At 46.2% G+C, this 18,005-nt stretch overlaps 2 long non-coding RNA genes across 3 annotated transcripts; one reads left to right on the top strand and one right to left on the bottom strand.

Annotated features, from left to right (window-relative positions):
• Positions 1-596: 596 nt before the first annotated feature.
• On the bottom strand, positions 597-9,252 carry LOC134479253 (uncharacterized). The gene is made up of 2 exons (XR_015623323.1): positions 8,567-9,252; positions 597-1,063 (listed from the first exon to the last, which is right to left on the bottom strand). It is a non-coding gene; the product is annotated as an uncharacterized LOC134479253 (long non-coding RNA).
• Positions 9,253-14,870: 5,618 nt separating this feature from the next.
• On the top strand, positions 14,871-17,866 carry LOC138413839 (uncharacterized). Of its 2 annotated transcripts, none has more exon segments than NR_197775.1 (3): positions 14,871-14,987; positions 16,423-16,584; positions 17,526-17,866. It is a non-coding gene; the product is annotated as an uncharacterized LOC138413839 (long non-coding RNA).
• Positions 17,867-18,005: the final 139 nt, after the last annotated feature.

Genomic DNA, 18,005 nt, shown 5'->3' with positions numbered 1-18,005 from the left:
CCATGAGCCACCATCACAGGAGGGAGATGTCCAGGGCAACTTCTAGTCATTTGTTCCACAATCTTCTCAACCCTGTCACTTCCATTGCAGACATCTGCTGAATCGCCTTAGGATAAGGGACACAGTAGGACAAGGGACACAGGAAAAGGCACCAAAGACACACAGGAATGAGCAAGCCAAGGGACATCCTCTTAAAGGGCCACCTTGAGGGGAGGCTGGATCCGGGGCCAGCAGGGGTTACAAACCTTGTGCCATGAAGCAAAAGGGTGTGAGGAGGGACGGATTTCATCATGGATCTAACAGCATGAGAGGCTGAATTCGAGGGGCAGAGAAAGAGCCCCAGAGGCAAGGGGTGCCCAAGGCTGAACAAGTCCAAGAGGATGGGGGTGGGATGAATGTGGGGTGTATTCATACATACATACATACATACATACATGCATGCACATGTGCACCTTTAAATACATACGTGTATGCATACATACATGCATAAATACATACTTATGCATATGTGCACCTTTCCATCTAGGCTTTGTGAGTAAGGGAAACACGTGGCACTTGTCTTTTAGCCTAGCTAATTCTCTCAGTACAACCACTAATTCCAGTTCCATGTGTTTTTTTTTTTCTGTGAATGTCATGATTCCCGTTTTCTCTATAGCTGCATAGAACTCCACTGAGATATGCACCGTAACTTTCATCCATCTATCCATCGATGGGCAGACGCAAAGCGGCTGGCTTTGCTTCCCAGATATTGATTGTAGAATAGCGATAAACCAGGAGGCTTGGCACTGACATCTTAGTCCGTAGGTCTGCGCCCTCAGACAAACGTCCTAAACCCAAGTTCTTAATCCAGCTCTGGACAGCCAGAGTGGCTTGGGTTACTGAGTGTTATATGGTATCTGAGCCACTTGGTCTGGAAGGTGGCTTGACTTCATATTACCTGCAGTAAGATTAGTGGGCAATATTGCTGGTTCACTTCATATTTGAAGGGAAAGGTGTTTCTTGTAGTAATCGAAATTCGGTCAGATAAGGCAACTTCCCAACCACCTCCTAGTGCACGTCTTTCCTGTAGAGAGAGGCATTGGAAGATGTCAATCCCACACCTACTTGCCCAACAGCACAGGATCATACTGCCCCCTGCAGGTTGTAGGGAGTCATTGACACATACCAGAATAACTAGCAGTGCTCTGCCCCCTAGGTTAGCTGAACAGAGGAGTCCTTGTAAGAGGATAGAGTTGCCAAACTCGATACAGATTGTCTTGGTAAATCTGAAATTTAGGCAAGCCAAATAACTTCTTCATGTGATTATTCCCTGCGACATACTCGGGCCATATTTATACCCAAAACATTTATTCTTCTTGGGCGCTATTCAAATTAGTAAGTTGCCTTAAGTTTGTACGAATGCATAGGGAAGCCCACGTGGTCAAAACTCTTTAGTGTGTCAGAATGAAAGTTACATGAGGGCTGAAGTGCAGGCTGGCCCACTCATCGGGACAGAAAAGGAAGTGATATCAAAGCAAGTAAATTGCTCCTGTGTAGAAGTTGGGGCATTCCTAGACGCCACTGCCCACCCTGAGAAATAAATACCCAGAATGCCAGGAAACACTTTGCAGCCTCGGCAGAGAACATTGCGAACACTCTTGGGTTTCCTCGTCAGTAAATTGTATTTTCCTTCCCAGATTCCAAAGTTGGTTGAGACTGTTTTCAACATGAAAGGGCAGACAGCGCCAGTGAACAGTGCAGGGTAGGGAGAGGCTCCGAAGCCACCACGCAGGCTGGAGAGACTTCAGGGAGCTAGCTCTGTGGGGAGTCGAAGGTGGCTTGATCAAGTTTGATCCTGTCAGTCTTTCAGGAAAATAATGATGTTGGGTGTCTCAGGACTTGCCCTGATGTTTGTACAGAACAATTATAACTCAGAAGATCGAGGCAAACACCCAAGATGGGCAGTAGGTCTTCAGCAGGCTTCGTCCCAGGCTTGCCCACGTCCCTGCTCCTGCCTAGCCAAAACTAACTTCCACCGCAGTTGGATTTCTTCCATGGTGAGGTAGTTAGCACACCCACATGTGTCTGAACTCTGACATGTGCCTCAGGGTCTTCCCAGGGACAAACTCCCCCAGACCCTGATGAGGATGAAATTTGGACTCTGCCCTAAAACAGGAGTCAGCAGTGAAGGAGGAGAGGGGGAGGGGCTCTCATGACAGAGGAGGGTTCACGGCCCTAAGAAAGCAAGGCATGAAGAGACACAGATATCATCTTGGTGGTGACAAGGGAGAAAACAGAAAAGAAGACATGAGCTCTCATAGAAGACTGTTGTGACAACAGTCGCATGTGCCACTCCATGCATAATTCTGTTTTATTTCTTGGCATTATAATGATTCTTCCTAGATTTTTTCTTTTGTTGCCATAAGTTCACATGCAGTTAGAGAAATTAGTGTTGAATTTCATATAGAAGTATTTTTAAGCATGTCAAATACACTGACCATCTTCACCCCTGACCCTTTCTCTGTGGTCTTCCTCCACCTACTCCCTCACTAGTCTCTTTTCTCTCTCTAATCTCCTTCTGCTTTTGTTACTTATTTGATTCTAGATAGATAGGTGATAGATAGATAGATGATAGATAGATAGATAGATAGATAGATAGATAGATAGATAGATAGATAGATGAGAGATGTAGATAGATAGATAGATAGATAGATAGATAGATAGATAGATAGATAGATGGATGGATGGATGGATGGATGGATGGATGGATGGATGGATAGATAGATAGATAGATAGATAGATAGATAGATAGATAGATAGATAGATGGATGAGAGATGTAGATAGATAGATAGATAGATAGATAGATAGATAGATAGATAGATAGATAGATAGATAGATAGATGGATGAGAGATGTAAATAGATAGATAGATAGATAGATGGATGATGGATGGATAGATAGATAGATAGATAGATAGATAGATAGATAGATAGATAGATGAGAGATGTAGATAGATAGATAGATAGATAGATAGATAGATAGATAGATAGATGAGAGATGTAGATAGATAGATAGATAGATAGATAGATAGATAGATAGATGAGAGATGTAGATAGATAGATAGATAGATAGATAGATAGATAGATAGATAGATAGATAGATATAGATAGATAGATAGATAGATGAGAGATGTAGATATATAGATAGATAGGTAGATAGATAGATAGATAGATAGATAGATAGATAGATAGATAGGTGATAGATAAGAAATCTGGGTCCATAAGTAAGAGAAAGCATATTTGTCTGTCTGAGTCTGGTTTTTTCCCACTTAAAATATTAATCTCCAGTTGCACCAATTTTCCAGTAAATTACATAACTTCACTGTTCTTTAGAGCTACATAAAACTCCATTCTGCACGTACAGCACAATGTCCAGTTATCTGTTGTCAGGCACCTGGGCTGATCCTATTGCTTGGCTGCTGTAAACAGTGCAGTAAATGAGCAGAGACACAAGCATCCTGTGGTGTGTTGGCACAGAGCTTCTCTAGAGCATCTTCCATTTCAGCGTTTTGAGGACCCTCCATAGTGATGATGTCTGTGGTGTCGGGACCAATCTACATTCCCTGCAGTAGTGTCTCAGGGTCCCCTTTCCCTACATACCCATCAGCATTTGTTGTTGCTTGTTTTCTTAATGACTCCCATTCTGACTGGGTATCATAGGCTCTGATTCTCTTTGTGGTCCCCAATGCTGTAACCACCCCACAGCACACACTACAGGCAACCTCATACAGAGTTGTGACCTGAGGTGCGTGGTTGGCTAGTAAAGCCACTGTCATTTTGGTAGAGTTTAACCAAACCATTTGCAGCATTTCTGGTCACCGTCTCTATGCACTTGCCAAAATTTGACCCTATGAAAACTGCTTCCAGATGGCAGTGTCTCAGGGTCACAGGGGCTCCTCTACAAAGGTGTGCCTCCTGTGTGCCTCTCTACAGCTGGGGGAGAAACAGGAGTTGTACAAAAATAGCCTTTGTACTTCAAAGCCACTGTTCAGACTTCTTTCGTTGGTTTGTTGTATTGTTATGCTCCATTATTAACTTGTGGGTTTCAGAGCACTTGGGTTGACTCCACCTTTGTCTAAAAAGAATGTCTCTGCTGAGCCCACACAATACAATTCGCATCCTCTGAACTCAGAGAACACTGTGTGCTTCCGTAGTGCTTACTGTAGCGATGTGTACTTGTGTGTGTGTGTGTGTGTGTGTGTGTGTGTGTGTGTGTGTGTGCGTGTGTGCGCGCGCGCGCGCGCACGGTGCGATTGGTAGCTTTTCTTTTCTGAGTCTCTAAGCTCCTTCTGGGAAGGAAAGACATCCTCATCACTAATTTCTGCTGCTCCAGCAGCTAAGGTATGACAAGCACTTGGAGTGACTACAATGGGAAGAAGTGTGATGAGTTACAAAGCCTTTGCAGCTGGGGGTAACTGGGGGTCATGCATGTCTCCACTTTGTACAGGGAAGTTTCTAGCAGGCCATGCATGCGAGTTTGTCCTGGTCATGATACATAACTACAGGTGTTGCAGAGGCAATCAGGAACAGGCACAGACAAGCACATACCAATGGAAGGAGAAGAAAGCAAGGAGTCAGGAAAGCTGCAGGAGCAGGCCCAGAAGAGGCTGTGTTAAGGATTCCTGAGGAGGGGGTGATCTTAAAGAGAGACTGCGCAGTCCAAACCTGGACACATCCCAGGCTGATGGATCCAGGAAAGTTGGGTAGAGCAAAGAGGAAGAATGTAATTGCCCATGGTTGACTAGCTCACAAGTTTCAACAAGCAGCAGATTTTTTAACTGCTGGGACCAAGCATGTGGGATGAGAAAATTCTCTGAAAAGCAATTAAGCTTGTAACACCTCTGGAAGAACTCCGAGGCTCCATCTAACTGCCCCCAGCACTGGCCAGGAAGGCCTGCCAAGAGTCTCTGGCTGCCCAGGACTGGTGCTGGAGTGTGCGCTCTAGCAGTGTGTGCACAGGGTCTCCTGCCAGCATCCTGAGGAAAGCCATGCTTCACAGTCAATGATTTCATGAAGAAAACTCAAATCTGACAGATCAGGAAGATGTTTCCTCGACCCTGCTGGTGAATATTTCTACCCAGCCAGCAAAGCCAAAAGGCCCTAGCGTGGTGACTTTAAGGGGTGGGGCTTTGGGAAGTAACTTGATCCGGAGGATGGGGCTCACTCAGCGGATAAACCTGGTGCCCATACAATAAGAGACACAGGAATTTGCTCAGTGTGTCTGCCCTCGCTGTGTCGAGGTTCAGCGTGGGACCCATCTAGTACCAAATCTGCAGGCGCCTTTGTCACCAATTAGCTGTCTAGGGTCATTTGGCCCTGCCGCTGAGAGATTGACATCACAGATAGGCAGCTTTTACTTCCCCTCAGCCTCTCCTGGCAACAGTGGCCAGGCAGAGGCAGCAGACAGTGGCGCCCTCTAGTGTTACAGTCTGCACTGTCCTTGGGAATCAGTGCCCTCAGCTCGAGGCAGAAGGCATGTCTCTGTGCTCAATCAGCCTTGAGTGTGAGAAGTTCCCTGTGATACATCGGCAGCGCTCTAGATTTCTTCTGGTGACTGGGACCCGCTGAGTCTCTTTACAACTCTTCACAGTCTTTGTCCCCCTCTTCAGTGTCGGCTGGCGCACACTTGCCATCTCTCTCTAGTTCAGCAATAAAGGAGCATCACCCGAAATACTCATTTTAGCCCAAGCAGCCTGCGTGCATAGCAGGATGAGTTGTTTGGAGCAGTCAGAGCCTTGGCTCTTACAAGAAGTCACAATCGCTAAGTTGTGTTCTGATCCAATCAAAACCCTACCTCCGAGTGCCAATCCTAGTCATTAGGGAATTGATGTTTGGACGAATGATGATCTTAGCACCTATTACCAGTCCCAGTGAGGATGACACAAGCTCTCTGACTGAGGCAGAAATGGTTTTGAGGAGAGAGAGGAGAGAGAGAGAGAGAGAGAGAGAGAGAGAGAGAGAGCGCCTGTGAGTGAGAAAGAGCGAGAAAAGCAGAGACAGAGAAACAGAGCAAATGAGCAAGCAGAGGTGGGGTAGTCAAGAATGAGAGAAAGAGAGAGAGAGAGAGAGAGAGAGAGAGAGAGAGAGAGAGAGAGAGAGAGAGAGAGAGAGAGAGAGATGGAGAGAGTAATAAAAACTGTTTTCAACCAGTTGGAGCTGCTTGGAACTATCTTCACACGCCAGAGAAGTCAGCTTCCTTCTGTATTTGCAGAGCTGCCTCAAGGACTGTGTAGAGTGTCCAGGAATGTCCGTACATTGCAAGGGTTGTCTAGCTAGCTGTTAGACTGCCAGTCCTTTGCTCAAGGCAGCCAGGGCGACAAGGAACAACTCAGCAGCTGCCAATTAGGGAACCAGGTTGCCTCATCCCAAACATGTCTGCTTGTGTCCAGGAAAATGGACATCAAAAGCATTGCTGACACTGTGCAACCAGAGAACTTGTCATTAACACTAAGAGTTGTTTTCACAGATTTTAACAGTGCCCAGTACCCTGGGGAGAAGAGGTCCACTCGCCCACTCACTGCTCAGCCCCAAAACTCTGAGCAATGAAATCATGGCGTCTGAGCTCAGCCAAGGCACCAGTGATCCATTAAGGCAGCCCGTGTCTGTCCTGTCAGGATTTGAAAACCAGTGCCTGTGATTGGGTGTTTCCTAAAGCACAGAGATCACTTGTAATTCTGAGGCTCGAATCAGCAGATTTGGTGACCTGTGAAGGCCTGCCCCGCGCAGTGGACACCTTTGTTGTGTCATCTCATCAGGCAAGAAGCAAAGAAGCCACCTTGGTCCTCTTTTGCACAGGTCACAATTCCAGCCTTGCTGCTGGTCACTTCTCAATACCATCTCTCTGGGAGCGATATTGGTGCGATACTGAGACCACAGCAGAGGCTGATTAAGACATCCCTCTTAGCCTACTCTCTGTACAAAGACAAAGACTCTCTATAGACAGACAGACAGACAGACAGACAACGCCTGGCAGAAGATCACTTAGCTTATGATCCACAATGAATGCCTACGCCTCATGTGACCTTGAGCTAAGCAGAGCATCAGTTTATTCTACAGTGACTCATTAAAAGCGCAGCCTGTGTCACACACTTGTTTATTATGAGGCAAAAGGCAAAATGTGCCAGATTTTCAAAGAAATCTGCCCTGCTCTCATCCCTGGGAAATGGAACCTGCTTCTAGGGGGGGATTTAATGGTGGAAGTCAGAACTTTATCAGCCCTGAGCACTCTGAGTGGGTGGGAGAAGAGGTCTGAGATGGTGGAAGATCTTCCTTGAATGCTACGGTCCAGCCTCGACACAAGATCGAGGTTCTCAACCGTAAGCAGAGATATCTGGAAGGTGCGTTAAAACACACACACTTTTCGGGTACAAGCTGACAGGCAATTTTTCAAGGCTTAAAGTCTCTCTCTCTCTCTCTCTCTCTCTCTCTTTCTCTTCCCCCCCCCCCCCGTGCATTCTTCCTCTTGCCTTTCTCTTGCCCCAGTCTTTTATTGATACTCTGAAAGCAGGTAGAAAAAAAAGACATCGTATAATCATTGCCAAATCAAATTCAAAAGAATGACCATATCTCACAAAGTGTTAACAATTAGAATTGTTCCCCAAAGTTTCAAGTTTCCCCTATTCCCAGGCCTATGACAAAAATAATAATTGCAAACGTATCATTATTTAAACTTTAACTTTTGACTTATTATACTGCAGAGCTCAGAGCCCCCAGGTCAGCTACTTGCATTTTCCTGTGAAGCTCTAGTGATAAATGACATAGGCAAAACTGCCAGGTGGTGGCCAGAGTCAAGTTAACCCTTACCTCAGCAGTTCTTCTTCTGCACAGTGCATACAATGACTCTCCTAAGAGTCCCAGTGATTTGACTAGTTTTACTAACATATAATTTTATGCATTCTATACTTTCTTATCCATACATAGCCAAAGGAGGCCAGGAAGCACTCTCAACTCTTGTGCAAAACTCATTTCATAACTTCAATAGCCTTTTCCTTTCCAAATTAAAGTTTCCCGTGTTTGCCTTCCCTTACTCCATTTTTCCCTTATCCCATGATTGTGTCTCTCGTACTAATGCTTCTTCAAAATTCCAGTAAATTCCTTCACTTCCTGGTAACGGACCCTGCATGGCTCTAGCAGTAAGTGGCTGTTTCATTTTCTAACATTTCTAAACACGATTTCTTCAGACTTTCTTTGCGAGTCAAACATTAATCTGGAGCTACCATTGTGCAATTATTACATTGTTTCCAAGATGAGAAAACACAGCCCACACCTGGGCTATTAGGACTGTGCTATGCTGTGCCCCTATACCTCAATTTTTGATTGTTTAAGAATCATTTTATCAAGAAACATCTAGTTTTACAGAATTTACTGGAGCAAAAGGAGAAGGAAATAGGAAAGTTGGGCATAATAGAATAATTATGCACATCAAGGCCAAGTGAAAAACAGTCACGCACAAATGAAATCTATACAGCCGTATGGCTAAGGTAAGGAAAAATGGTAGCAACTTTTTTTTTTTTTTACAAATGAGCTACCTGTGGGCTTCTGAGATGTCTCTATCCAGGCCTGCTGTGGGTAATTCCTTATTTCTGATGGCGGGTCCCCTAGAAGGAAGTGACTCCTGCTTCTCAGGGTCCCAGGCACCATCCATGTCATGGTATGCTGTCCTCAGCTCTTGAAGCCCCGTTATATTTCCACACCATCCACAGATGATACAGCTCCAGGAACAGTCCACAGCAATCCCAGCTTCTAAACATGTGGTGGCCCCTTGCTCATATCCCCTTTGTGATGGCTCTTACAGGACACCAGGTTATAGATGCTGACCATGTTGGTGGACAAGATCTCTGGCCATTCCACATTCTTTCTGAGTAATTACGTACTTCGTGTTTGACACGTCCATACATCTTAACCGTGTATTTTGGTCATACTCAGTCTCTACTCCCATTGCCCATCCCCTTCCCACTTCCTATGTAACCTTTCTTCCCAAAACTTCCCTTCCTGCTTTCGTACTTTTTCTTGTATGCCCCACCGGGTTTAGCTGTACCTGCTCTCATCAAGGAGCACGTTAGGGTGTGGAGCTGGAATGTGAGCAACTAAACAGTGTCTACCTCCCTGAAGAAGAGTGAGTCCCCTCCCCCAACAGCCATTAATTGCAAAAATCCCTTCAGCTAGGGGTGGGGCTTCATAAACCCTACCCATGTGTGTTGGGGTATTGACAGCTCAGTCTGATACAGATCAGTATTTCCAGAGAACTCAGGTTTGATTTCCAGCACATGGTGACTCACAATCATGTGGAACTCCAGTTCCAGGGAAGCTGACGTCCTCACAGGGCCTCCTATGACATCAGGGGTGTGTGCGCGCACACACACACACACACACACACAGATACATACACACACTACACATGTCAGGAAAAAAAAACTATACACATAATTTTGTTTTTAAACTTTAGGAAGAAACACACCACCACCACCACCACCACCACCACTACCACCACCACCACCATCCACACTTGCTGACTGAGTTTTGGTCAAAGGCGAGAGAGAAACACAGCTTTGGTCTTTGTGCTTTGATGGGGGCTGACTAATGTTAAACTCTATTTCCTGCCTGGGCAGAGCCAGAAGCCCAGGGGCAAGGCCAGCATTCCCAAATGAAAGTACAGCTAGTCAAATAAATAACAACCTCGAATTGCTGGCCAGGTTACTTGTTTGAATCAACCAGGAAGCAACCGGGAAAACCAGAGTTTGAAAAAAAAAATCTCAAAATTAATTCTGAAGTAAAAAGCAGAAACTATGTGTGAGTGTGTGTTTTCAGAGGTGGGGTGGGGGGATGAGGTAGGGGTAGGAGGGTGAGGTAGGGGTGCTACAGAGAGGTCAGATTTTCAGCCTCAGTCGCACAGGATCTATCACATAATCAGATCCGATCAGAGAGCAGACCTCCTCGGGTGAGAGGGCAGGAATCCAGGTGGCCCGCAAGAGCTTTGGCTCACAAAAGGATGGGACTTGAGAGAGATCCTCCACCTGAGGATCAGAGTTCAGTGGAGGGTGAGCGGGTTGGATCTGTGGCCTCTGCCAGGTATTCCCTTTGGCCTGTGGAGATCCAGATAGCTGGCCTTTGCAACCTACTGCTTCCCAATCCCACAGCACTCCGCTTGGGGATGCTTGCTCCCGTTGGTGCAGATGCAGAGACCCACAGAGGACACAAGCAACTCTAAGGGAAGCACCGAACCTGGCCTTCCTGCTGAAGGCGACTCTGGCCTTAGTGCTGTCAGCTTCACAGGCTCCAGAGTCGTCTAGCGGAGAAGCCTCGGAGTGTGTGTGTGTCTGTGAGGGAGGTTCTAGACTAAGTAGGTTCTAGACTAAGTGAGTAGCGAGACTTAAACATGGGAGCTATTGCCATGCTTCAAATTGAGTGTTTTGGGTTGTTTGGGGTTTTTTAGATTTTATTTTCTTATATGAGTACTTACCTACAAGGATGTTTGTGTACCAGAGACATAGATGTATGTCCATGTGCTTACAGAACCCAGGAGCAGATCACTTGGATCTGGAGTAACAGATGGTTATGAACAGCCATGTGGGTTTTGGGAATCAAACTGGGGATTTCTGGAAGAGCAGGCAAGGCTTTTAACCATGAGCCGTTTCCCCACCCCATCAACCTGTTTCCATGAGTGTAGACTACAGCAGGCTGCCCAAGGTGAGGTAACTCTATAGAATAAAAAGTTTATTGAGCTTGTAGTTCTGGAGGTCCAGGGTCCTTTAGACAGATGACATCAGAAAGAGTGAGAATACAAGCAAAGGGGAGGGATCCCATTGTCAGGAAGAAACCCAGAGAGGCTATAGAGTTGCCAGTTTGTTCGCCTCTACCGAACTAACTCATGTCTACCAGAAGAGCCTTAATCTTGTCCATGAGCAGGCCCTGGTAACATAAAGACCTCCCAGTAGGCTCTTCCTCAGGGTTCCACTGATTCAGCAATGACACTCCAAAGACTCTTGACATCTGTCTCATGAGCCAGGGAGCTCGCAATAACCCCTGCAAGGGGTGAGGGTGGCAGGGACCATAGCAATGGGAGCAAGATCATGATGTTCTGCATTTATCCTGCAAGTGAGGCCACTAAGACATCCTATTGTGACTGAAGCAAGAAAGAGGTGTGTGTGTGTGTGTGTGTGTGTGTGTGTGTGTGTGTGTGTGTGTGTGTGAATAATGACCTGATATTTTATCTTGAGCAACTGAAGGGCCAAGCTGCAGTTACACACATCGCCAATGTATAGTCTCTCAGCTCCAGATTCTGCCATCATTGCTCGCCCTGAGAAAACAGATCTGAGACCTTCTTTCCTTTCCTTAATCTTTCCTTTGCCATCTGGCTTGAGCCTAAGCTCTGCAACCAGAGAGACTCCAGGAGACATGGCACCATGACAGGGACTTTACCTTCTCAAACGCAGTGCGCTTCTTAATGACATACTACTGCAGGTCACCCAGCCTCTGCCTGCAGTAGACCCAGCCTTCTGTGCACAGCGGGCATCTGCACCCAATGATCAGCTGGCTCCTTTAGCCACCATTTGATCCTAATCTAGGTACACTTAGAGTAGAAACACTTACACTTGATTTCTTTCTAGAACATTAAAAAAAAATGCCTCTGTTGGGGCCAGAGAGATGGCTCAACAGTTAAGAATGCTTGTTGAAGGTTTCCAATGATGGGACTGGAATACCAACCCAGCCACAAAACCTTTGATCTATAACCTGCTCTGCCTGCTGGGATGTGCTGGGACAATGGTGGCTCACAGCTTGTGGGCGTGGCCAATCAATGACTGGTCTACTAGAGGCCCATGCCGTGAGAGAGGGAGCCCATCCCAATACTGCCAGGACAGCTGGGAACCAGAAGCTGGGTAGTGCAGAGACCTAGGATAAAACAAACATAACTGGAAAACAAATTAATGAAATGATTCCTAATGGTCTTCTGCTATGCTCATAGATCAGTGCCTAGCCCAATTGTCATCTGAGCTTCCTCCAGCGGTTGATGGAAGCAGAAGCCGAGATCCATACCCAAACAAAAGCACTCAGGGAATCCTGAGGGACAGGGGGAGGATTATAGGAACCAGAGAGGTCAAGGGCATCAGGAGAACACTGCCCACAGAATCTACTAAATAATGTTCATAGGGGCTCACAGAGACTAAACAGCAATCATGAAGAATGCATGGGTCTGTGCTATGTCCTCTGCATACTGGTGCTTGGAGTGCAGGGAAAGGAAACTGCTGTCAGGATATAGTGTATGAGAGAAGAATAATTTTTAAGAGTGCTTGCTGCTCTTGCAGAACCTGGGTTTGGTTCCCAGAACCCATGCCTGATGGCTCAGAACCACTTCCAGGGGTAATTGGATGTCTCTGGGGGCATCTGCACTCACAAGCACACACACACACACACACACACACACACGAGAGAGAGAGAGAGAGAGAGAGAGAGAGAGAGAGAATTAAAAATAAAATAAAAGAGGTTGGGGATTTAGCTCAGTGGTAGAGCGCTTGCCTAGGAAGCACAAGGCCCTGGGTTCGGTCCCCAGCTCCGAAAAAAAGAACCAAAAATAATAATAATAATAATAATAATAATAATAATAATAATAATAATAATAATAATAATAATAATAAAATAAAAACTGTCACTGTTCTGCCATGTCCCCCGAGACACCATTATTATAGACAGCCAGAAGTTGTCTCCTCCCTTCACATAAAAACCACTGATAAAACTGTTTTATGAGGTCCTGACCTGACGCCTCAGTGCATGAGTCCTGTATCATAGTTTCAACTGAGCTGTTAAGGGTCAGTTTAATAGGAACACCTATGGAGATAGGCTTTCTGGCCAGTCCTACTGCCTAGGAACTTTACTCTTTGTCTTCTCGTGTTCCAGAGAGTGAATCTTTATCCTCTTGAAACCGCATACTCGGTATGGGCATTATAAAAATACCCTGGGGTGTCGGGGAGGAACACAAGACAAGGCCCCACTAGTTCTCGCTTGAGTCACCATCTGATAAACACAGCACCTCCATGATGGCTCAAGAATCACCCTGGACAGCCACAGGACAGACATGGCTTAAAGTCAAAGCCAGGCAGACAGTTAAATCAAATGGTAGATCTCGTAGAACTGGATTTAGAGACATCACCATCTTCTTATATAAGAGCTATAGGAATTGCAATAATAGCAAATGGGTTGATTTTTAAAATAGAGGCATGGGCTCAACTAACCTTCTTAAAGTTTTTCATCGTAATTTGTAGATACAATAATGAATAAGAGAGGACGTGAGAGGAGACAGCAGTGGGTCTTGGTGACACAGGTCATGGCTAACACAGCCAGCTGTATGTGGAGGTCGAATCCTTGAGATTAACAGGAACATTTCCTTAGATGCCTATCGGACCCTCCTGGACTCTGTCAGTGTTTGCCCCCTGCTGAGCCTCACTTGATGCATTCGAAAACCTTTGTTCTCTTGAAGGAACATCCTGGCCTTCCTGTCCACCATAGGGGGTAGCTTGTGCTTCTACTCAGTGGTTGGGTTACATAGTCTGTGAACCCACTGAGATCTTTGCCATTCATTCCTTAAAACATGAGTGACCCGAGTCTGTGTGTTTCTTCTAAAATCTCACAGGCCTGCACTCAATTCTCAGTACCCATCAGATGCCCACTGTGGGCAGAAGGTAAAATCTCCCTGAATTCAGGGTCTGCCATCACTAAGGATGGCCTTGGCGGTGGCGTTGGGGTGCAGGCATGACATCAGCTCCGAGGTAAGCTTGTCACACTCTGCCACCTCACCAGTGCATAAGACTGTGTTCTTTTTAGGTTTTCTTTTAAGTCTAAGGAGTCCATACAACACTCGTGATCCACAGTAAGTAGTGGTATTTTGACTTTATTCTATCCATCAAAATCTCCTAATATTTTCCCGAATGTTTTTTTTCCTAGTTACAAGAATCTCCCTGTAGTTCCTAGGAGAGCCCTTCCCTGCCTAAGGGCCTTTATGATGTCACCCCTCTGCCTGGCATGTTTTCCCTTCCATGGTGAACCTTGGCTCACTCCCTCAGGAATCATTTCCCTAACCATCCTGCCTGGACTTGTTTTCTCACACACTTTCAGACATTCTACCTCAGCTTTTCCTCAATTTCCCCCTTGGCAGACCTCAACACGTGTGTTATTTGCTTACTCTCCCTGAGGACTTCTCTACTGCTCACTGTTACAACACAGCTCCTTCCTCAACTCTGGTCGCCTATAATTTCCATAGTCACACAAATAGCCCTTTCTAGCCCCTGCCCCTCCCCCTCTGATGTTCCCAGAACTTCCCTACAGACAGGCACTTCTGTGGTCATGCTTCCATTTTTACCCAAGGACCCGTCATCAGACTCAACGAACAGGCACCTTTCTCCTTTTACCACAAGAGCACAACCAAGCCCAAATTAAGCTTGGTTAATTCCTAATGTTGATGTGCTAAAAACCCAGCAAAATTAAAACCTTAATTAGGCAAATAAGAGGTGTTTTATTTTAGCTAAATGGTATATTTAGGATCAGGGATATTCTGTAGCTCTAGCACAAGGTTTCAGGTTTCAGCAAAATGTCAATATCTTTCTGCCTTTATCCTGGTTAATTACGTTCTATTCAGTCACAGCCCCATGCTTCTAGGGGCTTCATCATAAAACGTCTCATGCAAACTGGCAGTGGGATAGGACACCTGAGAGACACCTGTCCTGCCAGACATCATGGATGAGGTATTTGCTCCTTTCATAACACAGCACAAGACCGCCCAAGTGGAGCATTGTGAGGTAAAAAAGGCCAGAGATTTATTCAGGGCCCCCAGCTCTTCAGTCCAGACGAGGCAGAGAGTGTCTCTTCTGAATGGCTCCAGACAAAATATAGACGCACCACCAGCCTGGCTAGGAAGTAATGCTTCCCATGAGCCCCCAAAGAACGGGAAACCAGACACTGGTAAGTGTAACATGTCTCCTACACCCCTCAGCCATTCTTTCTTCTAGAAGTTCTACCCAGACTGACATCTAGCTTCCAGAGTACCATCAGAGAGATGCTGGTGCCCTGGTATGAATATCGATAGTTTCTTTGAAGAGGTCAGTTTATCATCTCTGCAGTGGACAAACCAGACAGTCATTTAAAGTGACCTTTTCCTGTGAACATTGCTCAACTTGGCCTACATGTGTTCCTTGGCCTACGAGGATGACAAGTCCAAGGCTGGTTGGCTCCAAGAACCAGGCATTTCTTTGTTGGTGGTTGCCAGTTGCTAGGCTTGTTGACATCTGAATCAGACATTAGGAGTTTATCGTCTTATCACTGTTCTTTCCCTTCATTACGCATGTCCCTTTTGCCCCTACTGAGGTGCTGGCCATTTTCCCCAGCCTCAGAGGCAGAGTAGGCATGATTTACAGATTATTTAAGTTCCAAATGCTTATTTCATGAGCATGGAGTGTGTGTGTGTGGGGGGGGTGTGTGTATGTGTGTTTGTGTGTATTTGTATGTGTGTGCATGTATTGTGTGCATCTGTGTGCATGTATGTGTGTGTGTGTCTGAGCCTGTGTCTGTGTGTATGTGTGTACCTGTGTCTATGTACCTCTGTGTGTGTGTATGTCTGTATCTCTGTGTGTCTGTGTATGTGTGTGTATGTGAGTGAGAGAGAGGGAGAAGGAGAGAGAGAGAGAGGGAGAGAGAGAGAGGGAGAGAGAGAGAGAGAGAGAGAGAGACTGTCTATGTGTCTGTGTGTCTGCACTTGTGCCTGTGCCTGTGCCTGTGCCTGTGTCTGCATATCTGTGTATGTCTGTGTCTGTGTGTCTATGTCTGTGCTTGTGCCTGTGTCTGTGTCTGTCTGTGTGCCTGTGCCTGTGTCTGTCTGTGCCTGTGTCTGTGTCTGTCTCTCTGTGTGCCTGTGCCTGTGTCTGTCTGTCTGTGCCTGGGTCTGTGTCTATCTCTGTATCTGTGCCCATGTCTGTGTCTGTGTGTGTCTGTGCCTGTGCCCATGTCTGTGTCTGTGTGTGTCTGTGTGTGTGCATGTGCATCTGTGTGTGTGTATGTGTGTGTGTATGTGTGTGTGTTTGTGTGTGTATGTCTGTGCATGTGTGTGTATGGGGAATGAGAGAGAGATAGAGATAGAGTTTGTGTCTGTGTGTCTGTGCCTGTGCCTGTGTCTGTGTATGTCTGTGTGTTTCTGTGTCTGTCTGTCTGCTCCTATGCCTGTTTCTCTGTGTGTGTGTGTGTCTGTGTGTCTGTGCCTATGTCTGTGTGTGTGTGTCTCTGTATGTGCAGTGCATCTGTGTGTGTGTATGTGTGTGTGTGTGTGTTATTGCTCATCTCAGAGATTACAAATTCAGAGATCACTTACTGAAGAGACTGAAATGACTGCTACTGCTCTCCTCAGCAGGCAAACATCTCCTTCTTGGGGAGTCTGGAAGCCAGATATCCATACCACCAATGCTGTGATGTCAGCCATGTCTCCCGGCAACCTGTTGCAGGGTGGTGCTCACCCATGGCACAAGAGGAAACAGAGATGGCAAACATTCCTGGAAACTGAATTGCCAAGGTAGTGTTCTTGGCAGCCATGGGGAAAAGTGTCAGGCAAGTCCTAGGTGAGAGTTCCACTTCCTGCACTGACAGCTGACAAACGCTGAAGAGGACAGGCTGCCCTTAAACTGAGAGCCTTACTGATGCCAAGGTTAGCAAAAGAGGGAAAAGTCACAGCAATGTGTGGAGACTGTCAATCTATAGGGATTAAGACTTTGTTATCCCAGGGCTCTTAGGGACCCCACCCCCAAGTACAGCAAGATGGGCAAACTGTGTCTTTGCTGTTTCGTGCATTCATGGCAATGCTGGGATTATACTCTACTCCCCTGGCGCCTTTTTTCATTCCTGTAACCGAAAGCTGAAAAAGGCAGCCGAAGGCCAAAAGGGTTCATTTTGGCTTACAACATGACAGTAAAGGTCCAGAACCTCAGCACACAGACTGGTGCAGCCAGCAGTCAGGATGGGTCTTTCCCCCTATATTAAGCCAGTTTAGAAACGCCTCACAAACATGCTCAGAGCTTCAACTACTAGATGATTCTAGAACTCATCAAACTGACAGTCAATGACAACCATCATAATCTGGGCTCATGGTTTAGAGAAGCACATCAGGATACTGTTTCAGAACTATCTTAAGAGTGTGGGGGGGGGGGTTGCAATCCTCAAAGACACAAGTCAAAATATCATTAATGTCCTGCCCCAGGAGTCCTGCCCTAGGTGTCCTGTCCAAGATATCCTGCCCCAGGTGTCTTCCCCCAGGTGTCCTGTCCAAGGTGTCCTGTCCCAGATGTCCTGCCCCAGGTGTCCTGTCCCAGGTGTCCTGTCCCAGGTGTCCTGCCCCAGGTGTCCTGCTCCAAGTGGTCAATGACCCAAATGCTTAACAGGGAAGCAAAGCTTCTAAGCATTGCCTTTAACATTGCATCTAAAACATGACTTTAGACATAAAATACTGCATTCTCCAAGGTCTCTCCACAAGAAGAGGACTAACACACTGATTTTCAAAAGCCAAGCCAAGCTGACTCCCAGGCCATGCTGAACATCTCTGGGACGTTCCTGGTAGAAGCTGCCAGAAGATGAGCGTATTATCCTAAGTTCTCACACCAGGAAGCAACTACACGAGCTCTAAGTCCAGTGCCAGCAGAGTCTGCTGGGCAGCGTTCTACTTCCTCAGGCTGTGTTCCCAGGCAAGAGTTAGGAGGACCATGGAATGACACCATCTGAAGATCACAAAAGAAACAACCCCACATTCCAATGCAGCGTCTGTTTGATAAGTCAAAATGAAATAAAGGCCTTTCATTGTTTCACTGGCTTGTTGTTCTTGTGGAAGCATAAACAGTGCATGAAAAGATAAAGAACAAAGTGTAAGCAGCCCTCGATGGTGAGTCTGCATTCTGGGATAATCACCACTCTGTCTCCTTCTAGAATCTTCTATACATATGCTTT

The sequence above is a fragment of the Rattus norvegicus genome, chromosome 6 (genome assembly GCF_021556685.1).
Source record: "Rattus norvegicus strain SHRSP/BbbUtx chromosome 6, alternate assembly SHRSP_T2T, whole genome shotgun sequence".
NCBI lineage: Eukaryota > Metazoa > Chordata > Mammalia > Rodentia > Muridae > Rattus > Rattus norvegicus.
Note: the sequence above shows the minus strand (reverse complement) of the source record. Positions and strands in the feature narration are given on the sequence as shown.